General features: G+C 39.3%; 2 long non-coding RNA genes across 2 annotated transcripts in view; one reads left to right on the forward strand and one right to left on the reverse strand.

The window, feature by feature from the left end:
* The window catches only part of LOC137205656 (uncharacterized), a 734,230-nt gene that overhangs the window by 636,208 nt on the left and 80,074 nt on the right, over positions 1 to 17,948 (forward strand). The gene's annotated exons all lie outside the window — the stretch shown is intronic.
* On the reverse strand, positions 368 to 16,225 carry LOC137205654 (uncharacterized). The gene is made up of 3 exons (XR_010934236.1): positions 16,093 to 16,225; positions 11,062 to 11,302; positions 368 to 455 (listed from the first exon to the last, which is right to left on the reverse strand). It is a non-coding gene; the product is annotated as an uncharacterized lncRNA (long non-coding RNA).

The following is a 17,948-nucleotide window of genomic DNA, read 5'->3' on the forward strand; positions in this document are numbered from 1 at the left end:
ATGCAAATTCATAAAAATGCTCCTTGTTTCTTTTCTCACATATGTTTATTCTGCTTTCAATCCCTTCTGACCAGTTTCTGACAGCCAAAATAAGCAACTACACAGAAGCAGCTAGAAAAGAATGAATAAGTTGAAGTTAGGAAAGGACAAGGCCAAGAAGGAAAACAGTTACAGCTGAAAGGTAAGGTATCCCAGTGCCTGTTACATTTTACGCACCCCACGAAAAATGCATGGAAGCAGCACCTGTGCGCAAAATTTACTTTGCATGAGTAAACAAAGAAAAGTAATAATATATTATTCACTCAACAAATCTTAGCTATGCCTCTACTATGTATAAGTCGCCTGGGTTACTGGGGACACACGATGAAGAAAACAGAGCCCTTGTTCTCAAAAGGCTTACCCTCTAGAGCAGGAGTCATCAAAGTAGGGCCCACGAGCCAAGTCCTGCTTGCCTCCTGTTTGGGCAAACAAAGTTTATTAGAACACAGCCACGCTCCTTTGTTTCTGCATTGTCCACGGCTGCTTTATTGCTACAAAGGCAGAATAGTGCACTTGCTACAGAGCCCGTATGGTTGGCAAGCCTAAAATATTTACTGTCCAGCCCTTTACATGAAAACAATTTGCTGACTGCTTGAAGACTCTCGGTCTATCTTTAACTGCCCAGCTTCGTCTTCTTTCCCTTAGAAAAAATTTTTTTTCTTATGGTTTCAATTATTTTTCCTATAGAAATGACTCTGTAATCTCTATACCCAGTCACAGGCACGGGAGGTATTTCTAGAATTTCTCGATCCATCCTATGAAGGCAATTACCTGCTGCACCTACCCTTCTTTTTAGTCCTCTGTCAAGGTCAGAGTTGACATGTAGATTAGAGAGAAACACGAAATGTGACCATTCAGATTTGAGGCGCATATAAAATACTTTAGTATTGCTCTAATAATATCTTGATTTACTTTGGAAATTCTCAAAGTGCTTCATCATAATTAGTTTCTTTATTTTAATATGCCAGGGAAATTTTTTAAAAAATCATTGATATTCTCACTGTCCAGTTGTGAAAGCAGATGCAAGAAGGTTAAGGGATTCACAAAAGAGCTTGATTCCCTGACAGTGAAAGTTACCCCCAAGTTTGAGCAACAATGCTGCTCCTTCATTATTTCCCACGCACGATCTAGACTTCCATTCAACTGGCCTTCCATGAATTTTCTCCTTCAGGCCCTAATTTCAATTTAGCTACTCCCTGTCCCCAGATGGTGCATGGCAAGAGGCATAGCCTATGCTCAGCACTATTATTATTAAGTGAAGAGATAATGCTGTAAAAGTCAGTGTTATTTTTCCCCCAAGAATTCCCAGAGAGAGTGTCTCTGCCTATGTGCTTCTCTAAGTCTCCATTAGACTGCTCGTTCCCTTGCTCCTTCTGCTTCCACTGCACAGGTTGTTTCTGTCCCTATGTAAAGGTGACAGTGGTAAATGCAATCAGCCCTGGATGAGTACAGAGTCTCCAAGTCTGCCCTTTTTCTTCAGCAAAAGCACTTACTAAAGGAAAAGGTGACTTCTCTCTACTAGCTCTGAAAAGCAAATTTCTAGGACTGTAGAGACTTCGGGAGTCTAAGAGATTTTCATAAAAGAAATAGAAGCATGACTATTTTTCTCCTAGGACTGCTGTGTAGCTCTGAAACTCCATTCACTCACTCCGTCCTCCATGTATTGTATTTCAATAAAAACTTAATAAACAGAATATTAAAGATTTGAAGAGTTATACAAAGTATTCAATTTCTAACCCTGCCATTTATTTTATTTTTATGAGATATCAGGACCAGTTTAATAACTATAATAAACATAAACTTTGACATTTATAACACTATTCACCAGATTAATACCAGATAATATTTTCTAGAAGTGTCATTTTAATAGGAATAAATGGGTAAACAGATATGTCTTAGACTTACTCTACCAAGATTGCAGGAGCTCAATTTTTGAAAGCAAATTAACAACCAAAATCAATATTTTCCCTGTTAATTCCATATTCACTGAAAGAGTTTTACTAGTAGAAGACAGCAAAAGATATGTTCGTATTGGACCAGCCAATGCTGCCTTCGATGCGTATTAAAAAGAGAGAGTTCTTCTCACTCTATGAGTTTTAACCGATGGCTCTGGACTTGCTCCTATAGGTCTGTTTACAAAGCCCCTTGTACATGCACATGAGCACAGCTGATGACTAATATCAGATTCATCTGGGCAGAGGGCAGTAGGATGTATTTTGTTATTAACATTTCTAATTTATCATTGCCCACTGCTCTCTTTCTTCCTATTTCCTGGTTAAGACTTTCCAAGATGTTGATGACTTCATAGAAGACCCAAAGACATAAAAAAGAATATCAAGAGAAATGGATGTTTCTTAGACCCTAAAGGAAGAGTAAAGAGGTTAGTATTCAGAAAATCGAACCACTTTAGATAAAGGCCACAAGTTGTCACACTGCAGAGAATGTGTAGTCCAGTACCTTGTAAGTTACTTGGAATCCAAATATTTTTAAAACTCTCCAAACTTTATTTTACCAATGAATAATCCCTAAACCATAGTAAGATATCATGTTCACACATAAAATTGAAAAAAATAAAAACTTTGATTAGTATCAAGGGTTGGTGAGGGCATGTGAAAATGGGGATTCCTCTACACTGCTGGTGGGAGTTAAAATTGTTGTAGAAACTTTGGAGATCAATTTTGCAGCACTGGTCACAATTTAAAATACTCATATGCCGCAGAATAGCAAATTCATCTTTCACCATCTAATTTCTTACATAACTACAAAGAGTGCCTCTAGGAGCTAAGAGCGGCCAGCAAGGAAAAGGAAAATGGGGATCCCAGTTAACAAACTCAGAAAATTATTTCTCCCAACAACCAGTAAGCTTGGAAGAGGACCCCTAACCCCAGATCATAACTGACACCTCGATTCAGCTCAGTGAGACCCTAAGTAATTAGAGAATCCAGCCATGTCAAGCCTTTTTTTTTCTTTTTCTTTTTTTTTCTTTTGTCATACAAGATAACTCACAGGATCCAGGGAATAAGACATGGATGTCTGGGCGGGGGGTACATTTTTCAGCTGACCACAGATGCTTATTGAATATAGTATATATACTTTATATAGTATATATACCATAAAAGACAGAATGTCATCTACCCCCTAATTGAAGCACAATCTTTGCAGGGGTTTGGAGAAAATAGAACTCACTCCCAGTTGAGAACAGCAGAAGCTGTTAAAGAAAGGGAAGTGTAAGGTACGCTCTGAAAATAAGTACGGATTTAAAGGCAGGAGCAGGTAGAGGGAAATTCCTAACTAATGGAAGATTTGGATAGAAGCTATAGAAGGGGATAAGCTTGGCAGGTAGATTGCAACATTGGCTTAGAACCTTGGGTTCTAAAACCAGATTCCTGGGTTTGAATCTCACTTTGCCTTTCTCCAGCTGTGTGCTTTTGACCTCTGTGTACATCAAATTGTTCATGTTCACAATGGATATACCAGCATCTAACTCATAGAGGTTTGGTTTTGTTACAATGCTTAAGGTACTATGAAAAATATTTGTATAGTATGAAATATAAGTTGCTATTGTCACCTCTAAGTATCTAATATTTCCTTATTGCTTATGCTTTTTGATGAATTGCCTCAAACCCCTTCAGAAATAGGTAGGTAGAAGTACAAGTCTTACATGAGTTACTGAGAAGAACTGAAGTTTCTCAAATGAGTCATTTTCTTTACTACTTGCAGTCCATGCCCTATAGAACCCTAAGATGAAACTGTAATGATGAAACTCCACCATGGTATTTTTAGCTGCAGAATCTTCAACTAAGGAGGCTTTGCAGATATGTTTAAGTTAAGGGTCTTTATGAGATAGGGAGATTACCCTGGATTATCCAGGTGAACCCTAAAGGCAATTGTATGTATTCTTGTAAGAAGGAGGGAGAAGGAGATCACACACACACACATACACACACACGAGGAAGAGTCAGTCTGACAATGGAGGCAGAAATTGGAGTGATGCAGCCCCAAGTCAAGGAATGCTGGCAACCACAAGAAGCTGAAAGGCATAGCGAATGGATTTTTCCCCAGAGCTTCCAGAGGGAGCATAGCCCTGCTGACACTTTGATTTAGGTCCAGTAACATAGACTTTGGACTTTTGGCCTCCAGAACTATGATACAATAAATTTATGTTGCTTTAATCCACTCAGAGTGTGCCAATTTGTTTCAGCAGCCACAGGAAACGGATACAGAATTATTCAATTCAATATTTTGAAAATAATTTATCTAAACCAATTAAATAATTACTTTTCACTTTAAAACTAGATCTTTGGGCACAGGATCCTGAATAATGAAACTATTATAAAGAGGTAATTCTGTATTATGTATTTGGCTAACTGTAGCAAAAAGTCGTGATTTAATCATAGGATATTACGAAAGGAAAAAAGAATCTGTGAGCATATGTAATGTGAGTTCAACTTTCTGTTTGCAGTTAAGGAACATGTTGATATCTGCCACTAAAAGTAGAAACAAAAATTTCAAACAAAACACAAATTTTAGGGGCTTCCCTGGTGGCGCAGTGGTTGGGAATCTGCCTGCCAGCGCAGGGGACACGGGTTCGAGCCCTGGTCCGGGAAGATCCCACATGCCACGGATGCAGCTGAGCCCGTGTGCCACAACTGCTGAGCCTGCTCTCTGGAGCCTGCGAGCCACAACTTCTGAGCCCGTGTGCCACAACTACGGAGGCCTGTGTGCCTACAGCTCGTGCTCTGCAGCAGGAGAGGCCACAACAATGAGAGGCCCGCGTGCGCAATGAAGAGTAGTTCCCACTCGCTGCAACTAGAGAAAGCCTGCACGCAACAACAAAGACCCAATGCAGCCCAAAATAAATATAAATAAAGTAAATAAATTTTTAAAAAAACACACAAATTTTAGCTTTTATGGTACTGTTTCCAATAAATGGGTACATGAGCATGCTTCAAGGTTCAGTGATCAGTTTCACTTCTCACCAAAAATATCTCTATTTGTTTCTTCTGGTAGAAAAATAACTTGAACAATTGTATAAATTCCAAAGGTATCCACCGAAAAGAATTACATAAAAAAGACTGGCACTTTCAGAGAAAGACTGATGCTCTTTATTTTCAAGGACTAAGATTTATTCCAGAGGACATCTAGTATTTCTTAAATCCTTAATAACTGAAATATCTTCAACTATTTTCTAAGTTAAATGTAAGATCTCTGTAACTTAAAAGAAGAAGTCATTATATACGACTCTGATCAATACAAAATTAATATTGCAGGTACAATGAAACACTGGAGCGAGTTTATAATAAAAACCTTCAATACACCCTGTAAGTGCTGTCAAAATGAGCAGGGAGTTGCTTTTCATTTGAGATCAGATTTTTCTTCTGTTGGCAAACAGATCAAAAGGCAGGACATTTCACTAGTGGAGAATCTCTAATGAGAGGGCAGTAAAACACCCACCTTTCTGACTGCCACTGGATATCAAAAAATTACTCACTTCTGAGTCATAATTACCCACCAAAAATTTAGATCAAGTGGTCGTCACGTCAGCCAAATTAGTACCTGACAAGGAATGCTTTTGGCAAGGTTGGCAGCTGAGAAACAGGAAGTGAGTTGCCAAACATTATTAAAACTTGAAAAGAACAGCCTTAAAGTTGTGTGACCTACCATTCGAATACTCAAAAACCACTACAGAGAGAAAAATCACACCTGCGCAGAAGGGACACTCAGGGAGCCAGTGGAGGAGAAGCAGCAGAGGAACTGTCACCCAATCTTCGCTCACCCAAAGGGTCACGGCCAGTTTCCTGCTGGGTCATTATTATCATTACCACTGTCTTTTTAAATGTGACGAAGTCTTGTAATGGTATTTGGAAGGAGGTGGAAGTTCCAGATGTTTCTTTACAACTGACTCTGAGGGCCACAACTGCTTTCCGAAAAACTCTTGCCAGTAGTTGGATTGCTTCTGAAGCGGGATACAGTCCGGGGTTTACATTTCTTCATGGCCAACAAAGAGGGTAGCAGGCTCAGCTTAGATTCTGACCAGGCACCTCACGTGACTCAAGTCTTCACGTGTGAGGAAACTTGGCGTGGGTCAACCACCTCAGCTTGTCTTTGTCTTGGTGCTAAGTGTCATCTGGAAGTGGATGGAGAACTCTCAGGAGAATTGAGTGGTCTCTTGATATTTTGACTTTAAATTAGTCTCCCTGAGTCACTGAAATTCAATTTTTTGTTTGTTTGAACATTATTTTTGGTAGAATCATTGCAGTATTCACTCACCACGCAATCCATATTCCTATAATTCAACTGGAACATTACAGATATAGGCAGTGAATTCTGAGTTATACTGTCATTTATTTTTTCTTGATCCATATATAGTATGTGTGATCAAAAACACCAATAACACTATTCATTAAGGACTGCTCTCGCCATTCCAAAGACTTCAGACAAATGGTCTTTTGTCAGAAAAACAGCAAGCATTGAACCAGATCAGAAGTCACCAAACTAGGGCCCACGGGCTAAATCTAGCCTAGTCCATTTGCTTACGTATCGTATGTGGTTGCTTTCCTTGCTACAATGGCTACAGAGTTGAGTAGCTGTAACAGAGACAACAAAGCAGAAAATATTTACTATCTCACTCTTTACAGATACAAAATTGCCAACTGGACAAATTGCACTGGATAATGGCATGGGTATTATTTGGAATGAAGTCTTTACCACAGGATCATTCTCTGGTTTCTGTATCATTATTGTCTAAGACTCTCTTGACAGTATTCAAGACCCTCTATGATTGGGTGCCTTGTCCTATTACACTAACACTAATGTCCAGTCCTAGTCTATACTGTGTTCCCTGAACAAACTACACACGTTTACACTTGAATATTATTGCTGAGCTCCAGGGGTACAAAGTCTATTAAGATTTGGTTCCTATCTGTAAAGCAGAAGGTCATTACCTAGAAAGCACAGTGTCTGTGTCAGCACAGGTGTCACCTACATGTGTACCTTACAAGTAGTTGAAATAAACTGAACTGAATTAAAATATACAAAGAGAATTATTGATATAAGAGTACATTATGTTCCATCTGGCATCACCTCCAAACCAGGTCTTCTTTGTAGCACAATCTTGCAGAAGAAACTCCTTGATAAATCCTTGAGAAGTTTACTTAACAGCATTTTCTAAGTTCAAGTCACACAGCAAAATTAATCTACATTATTTGAAACATTTTACTAAGTTGCTTTTTCTGTATAGGTCTTGGAAAATTTTCTATCTTTCTTTTTTTTTTAACGGTACGCGGGCCTCTCACTGTTGTGGCCTCTCCCATTGCGGAGCACAGGCTCCGGACGCGCAGGCTCAGCAGCCATGGCTCACGGGCCCAGCCGCTTCGCGGCATGTGGGATCTTCCCGGACCGGGGCACAAACCCGCGTCCCGTGCATCGGCAGGCAGACTCTCAACCACTGCGCCACCAGGGAAGCCCTTCTGTCTTTCTTTTGAGAGAGGGAGTGGGGGGAGGGAGAGGGAGACGGAGAGAGAAATATAGGACTGATACTTTGAACATTAAGGACTGCTTTGTTTTGGTTATGGATAATTATTTGTGCCATGTCAGAGATTCCATTATGATATTTCTTGATATAGTAACATTACTGATACTGCATTTTTCTCCTGAGGTGATACTTGGGGGTCCACTTATGAAATTGTGTTTAAATGAAGACTAATTAATTGTAAAAGGACCTCTTAGCAAAGACTGCTCAAATTAAATAATAATTACCAAATATTCTCTTCACTTTATGCTATGTAAACTCAGCCTCTAAGTTTCACCAAGCTCTTAAGATGTCAGTTCTGGCTGGTAATTACTCAATAATCTCTCTCTTCAGTGGTATAAACTCCTCAGGTTTTTCACTGTTTCTTAAAAAAAAAAAAAAAAAAGAATTTCACCTTTGATTTTCATCTAGACATGTATCACCTAACGGCTGCAGGCATTCTAGTTCCACAACTCATCTGAAATACTCCTAACTGCATGAAGAAAATCATTGGTGTTGCTCTCAGGAATCTAAAAGATATTGCTACTATAAGTTTGGTTTCAAACTGGAACCCTAGACCTTTCTGGCACTGAGACTTGAATACTTTTACTAACTGTGACTATTGTGGAATGTTAAAAAAAATGAGTCTGTTAAGTATTAAGTAGAAAGGAGGAACTTCCAGTGACTTTTAATGAAAATGCACATGTTATTTCAGATCTGTTCTAGAAGCAAAGTCCTTGTCTTTGGGACAAGTGTCATAATCATTCCATGAGCCTTCACCAAGTCTAACTGTATCTGGGTGCAAAGTAGCTGGCTTGTCTTCATGACAAACTTGTGTAGTATCCATCTCACTTATCTAAGTGTGAAGGGCATATACTATTTGGCGAGTTATAGCAAGATGATTTCCTAAACTCTTAGCAAAAAACAGAACCAACTCCAAGAACTCATTAAAATATACTTAACTTGAAGCTGAAATAAAAGTTTCATGAGCAAAGGAGGGGTGAGATGGGGGACGGTATGAGCATCAAATATCCAGCTCTATAAATAATTCTTAGATTTAGATGAGGTCATGAGTAGAATCCTCATGATGGAATCAGTGTCTTTATACAAAGAGACATCAGAGGGCTTGCTCTCTCTCACACCCTCTCTCTGCCACATAAGGACCTAGCAAGAAGGCGGCCATCTACAAACCAGGAGGAGAGCTCCCATCAGAACATGGCCCTGCTGGCAGTCTGATCTCAGACTTCCAGCTTCCAGAACTAGAAGAAATAAATTTCTGTTGTTTAAGCCACCCAGTCTATGGTATTTTGTTATGGCAGTTCGAGCTGACTAAGACACCTGGTGTCCAGAAGATTTTCATAATTTTTAGTAAAGGACATACTTGCAGGAGTGGCCTGAGTCTGATGCCTTGATTAATACGTAAACAGACTCTGAGTTGCTCTTCTTCTACTTATAGCCAAGATACTATCTGGCACTACAGTTTTGTTTGATAGACAGTATTGGCCCCTGCCTGTCAACGAACCTGCGTGAAATAACATTATTACTGTATTATGTTGAGTTAGACTGCATAATATTTCCATTGTCGGACACATATGATGAAGAGATTTCAAAGTTCTCAACTGTTTACATAATTAGCATTACACATTTGTAAAATTAAGGTACCACTATCACCGCTATTACCATATTTCCTTCTTTCCAGGCTGCTGACACATTATGTGTGTTCACTTTTGAGAATGATCAGAGGAGATGCCTCCATCTCCAAAGGATCTCTGTGTCCTCACAGTCCCTGTGGAAGGTTCCCAAAACCCTCACTTCATCTTGTGACCTTGCCCAAAATTAAATAACCTAGGCCAGCTTAAGGAATAAGAGAAGAGAACAAGAGGGAACTGGCCTAAAACACCTGGCTCTGAGTGTAGTTTATCAATCCACTGCTGGTTTGAAAGGATTATGTAGCCATAGGCTATTTCCGGATAGAAAGATGGTTCAGTGACAGCCCTCTGGTAAATAAGTAGCCATTCCTCCTCCCTCTAAACGTCACATTGAAGTAGGCTGTGTTTTCTGATTAATTCATTTTGAATACCGCTGACTGTCTGTCACTGTAGTCATATGTCACTGGTGGCAGCTCAGAGAGTCTAACCTTCTTTAACATCAGTGCACACAATTCATTTTAAAATGTGGTCTAATAGCTACCAAATACCTGCAAGGTAAAGGGGAGATGGGATGCATTTCCCCTCAAAATAGCCTGCAACCAAATTTATGAAAGCAAACTCTATAGGCACCATAGTGTTCTTTGCGATGCAAAGGCTGTAAACCACTTGGAAATCTCCCCAAAGAATTGTCTTCATTGTTTACCAGAGTCTGACCAAGCCCTTGGTACTCAGACATGTGGGGAGATAAGGCACCTACTTAAGTTTTCTTAGGTGTGTAATTAGAGAGGGACTAGAGACCATGACCCCTTGTCTTTGAGTGGTCTGACAGTATAACCCTAGGTTTTCACAACAGCAAGCACCCACAGGCAAGCTCTGCTCAATGCATCTCACTTTTTTCATTCTGGAAGGAGAGTGGCTTGGTGGAGACCCTGCTTTAGAGTCAGGAGTCAGTTCACATCATAACTCCTGCTGTTAATTAGCTTCTAGATGTAAGGGAAGGCAAGCTCCTAGGCTTTCCTGATCCTCAGTTCTCCATCACAAAAAAGCAATAGTGTCATCACCTCCTTAAGTTGCCTTGATGAGCCACTGAAACCCGGAATGGGACCCTCTAGCACCTTGTTCCTTGTTCTTTGAACACCCAATGGAAACTACTGCTACTAAAATAAGTGCATTGCTTTTATGCATGGTGCAAAAGTGACAAGGCTTGGACCTAATCTTGCCCCAGGCTTTGGCCTCCACCTCCAACAATAAATACACACTCCTCTGTTTACAACTCCATAAACAGGAACATGTGTTTCTGTTAACAATGCATGCTCTGGGCTGTCTCTGTGATCAATTACTTTATATCATTTTCAAATTGCCACATGTTTACATCTTTCCAAAGAGCTGTCCCCTGAACGAAAAAAGGCCTGCCTGACTCTGGCATGGTCAGAGGGCTTCCCTTCAACTTATCACATCTCGAAATGCCACAGACAGAAAAGCTTCCAGGCTATTTGCTAAGAAAACTAGCATAAGCTGCTTATCAGAAAATATTACGTATTCCCTGAAAGGTGAGCTGTTCTGTCAGTTGTTTGGACTGTGTGAAATTCCTTTTTTGTCATGATAGGTCACTGTACAGAAGCTAACAGTAGACTGACATCTCCCCAGTGGATGCCAGGGCCCTGGGCAAAATCCTGAAAAGCTAGCCTTTGCTTTCAGGACAAGTATGCGATGGTTGGAATCCAAGCCCTATGTAATAAACGTAAGTGGTATTAGTGTTGTTTTAATTGTGTGATTTTTTTAAAGATTTTTAAATTTTAAATTAATAATTTAATCTTTAATTTAAGATGAAAAAATTTTAAAGATAAAAATCAGTCAACTTACCTTGTGGATTCAGAGCCTACGTAAATCATGGTGTTCTCCGGTATCTTACACTGGCCGAATAATTTGGTAGGAAATATTCCATTCTCTTTTTGAAACATCTCAGCTTAAGATTCAATATCCAAAATTTCAGTCCCTAATGGAGTACCATGAGAAGCTGAAAGCTTGAGTTCCAGTCCTGTTCTATTAGTTATTGGTGGCACTGGGCAGATCATTCCAAATTGCTGAAACTCAGTTTCCACACCTGTAAAATGTCAATAAAAGTATCGTTGATCTCTTGGGGGTAATTATGGGACTCATGGGAAGGCACTGAAGTAAAACTTCTTGTTCACGGCACAGGCCAGGACAAATGTAAGGTGAGGAAATTACTACGATTATAATCGAATGCATTGTCAAGTTGCACACAATCACAGTGCAAGAGGCTAATTACTGCCACTCCTGGCTTTTGGTTTTATGCTCAGTGTCTTGGGCCCAGCCAATCAGTGCACTGTTTTTATGCTGGGTGGATAATGGCACAGGAGGACTGGATTCTGCCTGGTTTATGGTCTGGACTACACACATTTGCATTTTGACCAGAGACCTGGGAGAATTTACTGTGCTTCATGAACTTTTACAATTGAGTCTATTAAGGATAATAATGTTACTAATAACAATAATAATAATAATTGGACACGCAAAGAGATTAAATGGCTTCCTCTAGGACATAACGGCTAGGAAAGGATCAAGATTTAATTTACGCCTAACCCTGTCTGGGGCAAAACAGCATAATCCTGGGGCATGGGGATTCACAGACTCTGTTCCCCGATAAATCTTCTGAGAAAGGCAATGACCTGAAGTCATGTAACCTTAAGTTCCTTCCTTTCGTTCTCAAGAGCAAATAGAAGTGGTTTACATGTGATTCTTGGGGATGTAAAGACAGAGTCCCCAGTCTCAAGTTTGGAGCAGATGTGTGAAAAAATACAGGAATATTTTAGATTGCACTTACCTTCCCTCCTCTTTCATGAGAAGACTCAAATTCTCTTTCTCTCTTTCTCTCTCTCTCAATCTCTTTCTCCTTCTTTTCCTCCCTCCTCTCCTCCTTGTTTCTTTCTCTCTCTCTCCCTCTTCCTATCTCTACCTCTACTTCTCTTTCTGTCTCCCTCTCTCTAGGAGAAAGATTAGCCCAGGAATAACAAGAGATTTTAGGCATCAGAACCATATTTGAACACCACTCTACCACCTCCTAGCTGTGAGCTTGGGCACTGACTCAACTGCTCAGACCTCAGTACCCTGGAATGTGAAGGAAAGAACCCCACACCCCTTTGCTCTATGTAAGGCTAAGGTGCTGTGGTGCAGACCACAGAAAATACCATAAACAAGGTGTCTAGCAGGATGTTTGCCATTTTCTCTAATCTATACATAATATCTAAACAACTGGTACTAGAGCAGCAAACTCAGATCACTCAGATTTTATCACCTTCTAAATATAAAGGTACTTGACGAACTAATGCATGTTCAAGGAATTGAATGACAGTTGTCAGATCATGCAGAGTGAGGCAGCATTTTTCTGGGTTACATGCCGTTTGGTTACCGGTTCATGGATGCATCTTGCATGGCCTCTATAGTTCTTTTCCATGGTTGGAAAGCCTCTCATATGTGCTCAAAGATCAGTATATCTCAGCCTCGTCCCTTCCCCATCTCTCCTTCTCCCTAATCACTCTGGCGCCTGCTATGCAGCCGGCCAGAACGCTGAATGCCTGTAGACAGGAGTGGAGGATGGTGCTGGGGACGGATTTGGTTTGCTTTATTGCAGTAACTGGTTTTAGGCATTTTCAGCATCTAACCTCATGTCCTTTTCTGAGCTTGTTACAAATCACCTCTATTATCAGCCTCAGTGTCCGGTATTAGGCAGGAATTAAAGTCCACAGTACTGAAAAGAGCTACTATTTAAAGCCAAGGATAGCCCCCACGTGAGGGACAGGAAACAGCCCCTGAGACCCCCCGCCCCAGTATCCCTCCCCACAGACTTTCTCTGAATTCTCTCCAACTGCTACTTCCTTTTCTTAAATGTAGAAAATATTTCCTGATTGTGCAAAATCCCAAGCCACGTGCCTGCAGAGCACACCTGTGATTCAAAGGTATTTCTGTTATGAGAATGACTGCACCAAAACTGCATGGGAAAGCAAAGTGATAGAAGAACTTTCTGGAATCTTTTATTTATTCATTTATTTATTTGGCAATTTAGATGAATCACTTATCCCACTGTGAAGAAGCAAGATAAAGAAAGAATTGTTTTTCTGACAATTACCCATGGCTAAAGTAATCAAAAGGCCAAGATATAAACCCCTGAGCTGCGCTGTTTGGGGTTTGCTCTGAATAAATAAATATAATCTAAAACATTTATTTCTTAAGTATTCCAAAATTGTCTGCTTTTTGGATTTGGCATTATCCTTACTATTCTGAAAGGTACACCTATTTCTGTTTCAAACGAAAGTAATAATAGACATTTTTGAAGTGAAGGAAGTCTGTATGATCTGCTATATCTTTTGTGGTGCATTCATCTGTAAATGTACTTTATAAACCACAAAATTGTACAACATAAGGTATTTACTGCATGTGGAGTGTATATTTTTATTTTTACCCATAACCACAATAATAACAAAAAGATTGTTGTCTTGCTCGCACCATAGACATAGCACTACTATCTCCCCAAGCTCACACCTGAGCCAGGTTCTCTGCTTCCTTGTGAATCTGCAGACTAGACCTGGTGAACCCTTTCCAATCTGACAAATGTCATAACCCATCTACCCGAGTTTCCGTATGTGGCTCCGGCTAAGAACATCACCACACAATCATACATTTTTACAATGGGTCTATAAAACAACCATTATAATAAATGTCTGCTTAATTAATACATTAGGACATAAAGCAATTTATTATGCTCTTATTTGCTATCATTCTCCCTGTTCAAATTTAATAATGCAAAAAGGTTTCTCAGATGCCAACCCCTGGAAATAATAAAAATACATTCATCATGGATATTGAATGCAGACATGCCTGGCAGTACTGCTGGCAAAGAGAAGGCAGTCAAATGTGGAGAGAGAAACTGGGGGCTGTTTGCACAAGCCTGGCTGGAATCAGGTCTCTAAGATAGAGGAAGGAGCCCAGTGCAATTCTTGGCATGGCAGCAAGGAAGGTGTCCGGAATAACTATGACTACAATTGGCAACAAAAGGGGGCGGCAGAAAGGGAGCTGGGGTGAAAAGCTTTCAAGTCACTTAAATTCATGAGGGCTATGGAGGCTCAAATTGAAATTATCTCACTCTGTGCTGATAAATAAGTAGCTCTGGTACCTAAATCATGACACTAACTATACGTTTCGATTTTTTTAAGTAGTGATTAGGTGGATACTCTGGGGAACCTACCAGACTTCGCAGAGATAACAGACTCAACTTAATATCAACTTAAAAAGCGACTTGAATTCTAACCAATCTCATGTAATGAATTGAAATTCTATAGCTTTCAGAGGGGGAGAAAAGATAAAAAAGCGACACGGCTCCATTCTCTAACTTGCTGTCAGGAAATATAATTTGTGCTCTCGGTGATTCACCTAGCTCATATGCAGCATGCAAATTTATTTCCCTAATAATCAGACCTGGAGATTGCCCAAGAGGATTAATAGCATCATTCCTTATGACCGCCAGGATATTATGCACCTCTGACATGGAAAAATTGTGTTAGTTCTACAGAGAAAACGCAAGGATATTTGTCCTGCTAGACAATATAATAGGCTGGTGCATCATCAGATTACAATGTCATTTCAAAAACCTTGAATACAAATAATGTACAGTGGGGGAAATGTTGGAACAACCTCTCTTAATTCAGTAGCCTTGAATTCACATGTATTTTTGTGTGTGCTCTGCGATGTATGCATATTTTTTTATTAGAGCTTTCCAACATTGCATGCAAAAAGGCAAGGATATTATATATTCTATGAGTTCTTGTCATTGTTTCTTAGAAAACGGATGAAAAAGAAATGAAGAAAGGGGGCTTTCTATGGTTTGAGTTTGTTTTTATCCTACCCGTACACAGCTGAAGGTAGTGTTCAGAAGCAGAACTTTCATAGGCATACACCGATCGTCGGGGTTTATATATGGCATGTGCTTCTTGTATGTATAAGATACAGATAGCTAAGAATTCAGTTTCCACTCATGTCTTTATTCAAACATGGAGTCATTCGTACATTCAATCACTTACTATTTGATACTCAAGGTAAAACAATGTACTTCATAATTGTTGTTTGGGACTCTATTTTATTTTATTCCTTTATCTTTCACTGTGAATCGGTCAGAAAATTTCCAGAACAGTAATGTCTCCAGCTGTACTTTAGACCAAAGAACGCTGCCTTGAGACAAGACCAAATTTCATTATTATGCGCATGGGAGCAATAAGATTAGCTCCTACTGCTGCCCCTAAGGTGGAGCAGCAGGATGAACCAATGAGATGATGCTAATGTGCATGTTAATAGTATTCTGCTGGAAGAAGTTGGGATAATTAAACATGTACCGTCTCTTTAAGACAGAGCGGCACACATTTTCTTCAGATGGGTGTTTACAAGAATTCCAATTTCAGGTCATAGCCATTTCTGAGATTGCTTAAGAAAGAGATGGGAATAACTTATCTTATTCATGTATTCAAGGAACCTTATAAAATGTGCAAAACATAACAGTTTTAAGGGGCAAAACATGCATCTTATCTTGACAGAGCTGCTTTATTATGGGTACTGTTGTATAGTGACCTAATATATGGAACATTTTTAGCTAATATACCTTGCAGGAAACCAGCCTTTAATGTGATGGATTTTATGGTATCTCATTAGGGTGTGTTTATATAACCTGATACTAAACACGTTTTCAGATTCATGTTCCTTATTAAAATTGTGAGCCACATTGATTTTTAGTTGGAACAGCCACAGAGTCATTTTTACTATTAAGAAGGGTAGCTCTGAAGTTATTCCCAGAGCACAACTATTCTCCGTACAAACTTGGGGACTTACCCTTTTATAGCTTCAGTGAGCATGGTCTTCATGGGATGGCCCACTGTCCTCTTATTGTTTAGAAACCTCTAGGTTATTATCCATAATGCAGAATAGCCAATGTCATAGGATTTCTTCTTTTTCCTTTTTTTTCTGGAAGGAAAAAAAGAATCCTGTTTATTTTCCTGTTGTTTTCTCATCAGTATCTTTGAATTTATGAGTTAGTCTCAAATAATATTAACACATTGGCTCTGGAGAGATACATATCTTCACATCTGAGCTTCTGGGGTTTTCATAACTAACACTACCAGTACCAGCAGTGTTTGTATGAAAGTGGCAAATTAAAAAAAAAATCTTAACATTGCAAGTAGTGTTAAACAAAATAATGACTTTCACATGGTGAAGTCTCCGTTTTGTAAACTGATCCTGTGAGGTAACTCAGAAGTCAGCCGTAAATAGTGTCTCAGGGTATTTCAGTGGAGTCAGGGGAAATAATGACCTAGAGGTACTGTAAATAGTTTAAATTATTGGAAGGTCTTTCTAAGAAATGTAACGTAAGAAGGGAGAGAAATGTTTTTTCTCTATTGTGAAATGAGTACCCTTTTGGAGGTAATCCAAATTCAGAATGCAAATATTTAGAGAAAAAGACTATTTTTCGAGAAAAGCAAAAACTTTACTTTTCCTACTTGTTTCACAGAATCTAGTTAACACAATCCAACCAGGACCGAAAAAAGAACATCCAGACAGAAGCACAGATATGTTTATTTCACGCTTGCATTTTAAACTAAAATCACAAGGCTTTGAGAAAAAAGGGGGGATAGACTTTCAACAGCAACATGTAGAGAACCTATGGAATGGGTATCATTACTCATGAGAGACTGAATATTGTTAATCATGTGATTTCATTTTAACCAGGTTTATAACTTTAACTATAATCCTGGAATTGTACTTCACAGCCTCAAATCATCGCTATCTATATTTGGCCTAAGAAATTTTAAGTCAGAACCTGTCCTCCGAAAAGACGACAGTTTCTCTTTATTTTGCCCCTGGCATGCTATTCATTATTAAACATTAAAGTTGTGTCAATTACTTTCATATTTGATTATTATCCCAGTTATTCTACCAGCTAATCAGGTCTTTTTAAAGACGTTTCTGGCAGTGACTATGAGCTGATGTACAGAATAGAATTATTTGTGCTTTTTGTTTCCTAGTTCACCATAGCTACCGGCTATTTTAATTCACCCAGCCACCCCACTACCCATTACCATCATCCCCAAATAAGATAACAGGATGACTTACCCACTTGTTTTAATCACTGTGAAATTGAACTTCCAAGTTACTCTTTGGCTAAATACAAGAGCCAGTTTCATGTGCTTGCTTTAAATGGGGATGAACCGAGTTATCCTGAGGACAACTCTTGTTGTTGTATTAACAGCTTCACAGTTATTCGGCCTGAGGTGTAATTATTTTACCATTATTACATGCAAAGCTTTTAACAAAACAGTCATTCCCTCCATTTAAGCAGAGAGTTTTATAATTTATTACATCTCTTTGGTCATCAACACACTATACAAACAGTTGGCCACCGGTGACCAATTACATTAAGGTTAAGCAACATAACTTTAAATTAGAAATAACCTCATGTATCTTCATCAAGGGCCTGCTGTGTTTTCACTGCTGTTTATGAGATGATACTAAATGTGGATATAGAGCACGCTCACTGGGACCAATTCCTTTCGGCCTGAAAATGGGAAAGTCTCCAGTGTACCCGAGTCCAGAGCTAATTAATGGGATAACATCTGCTTTAAGCATTCAGCTGGAGTAATTTCTATCAACTTTCCAGAGAAGGTGCAGGGGACACTGTCAGAGAACTAAGT

This window comes from Pseudorca crassidens, chromosome 14, assembly GCF_039906515.1.
Source record: "Pseudorca crassidens isolate mPseCra1 chromosome 14, mPseCra1.hap1, whole genome shotgun sequence".
NCBI lineage: Eukaryota > Metazoa > Chordata > Mammalia > Artiodactyla > Delphinidae > Pseudorca > Pseudorca crassidens.